This window comes from Physeter macrocephalus, chromosome 7, assembly GCF_002837175.3.
Source record: "Physeter macrocephalus isolate SW-GA chromosome 7, ASM283717v5, whole genome shotgun sequence".
Classification (NCBI taxonomy): Eukaryota; Metazoa; Chordata; class Mammalia; order Artiodactyla; family Physeteridae; genus Physeter; species Physeter macrocephalus.
The window spans coordinates 36,588,656-36,589,425 of NC_041220.1; positions in this window are offsets into that span (position 1 = coordinate 36,588,656).

Sequence of the window (770 nt, forward strand, 5' to 3'; positions counted from 1 at the left end):
GGATGGAATGTCCTATAAATATCAATGAAATCTGTCTGGTCTATTGTGTCATTTAAAGCTTGTATTTCCTTATTAATTTTCTGCTTGGATGATCTGTCCATTGGTGTAAGTGAGGTGTTACAGTCCCCCACTATTATTGTGTTAGTGTTGATTTCCTCTTTTATAGCTGTTAGCAGTTGCCTTATGTTTTGAGGTGCTCCTATGTTGGGTGCATATATATTTATCTTTTTTATATCTTCTTCTTGGATTGATCCCTTGATCATTATGTAGTGTCCTTCCTTGTCTCTTGTAACATTCTTTATTTTAAAGTCTATTTTATCTGATATGAACATTGCTACTCCAGCTTTCTTTTGATTTCCATTGGCATGGAATATCTTTTTCCATCCCCTCACTTTCAGTCTGTATGTGTCCCTAGGTCTGAAGTGGGTCTCTTGTAGACAGAATATAGATGGGTCTTGTTTTTGTATCCATTTAGTGAGCCTGTGTCTTTTGGTTGGGGCATTTAATCCATTCATGTTTAAGGTAATTATAGATATGTATGTTCCTATTACCATTTTCTTAATTGTTATGGGTTTGTTCTTGTAGGTCTTTTTCCTCTTTTGTGTTTCCCACTTAGAGAAGTTCCTTTAGCATTTGTTGTAGAGCTGGTTTGGTGGTGCTGAATTCTCTTAGCTTTTGTTTGTCTGTAAAGCTTTTGATTTCTCCATCAAAGCTGAATGAGATCCTTGCCAGGTAGAGTAATCTTGGTTGTAGGTTCTTCCCTTTCATCA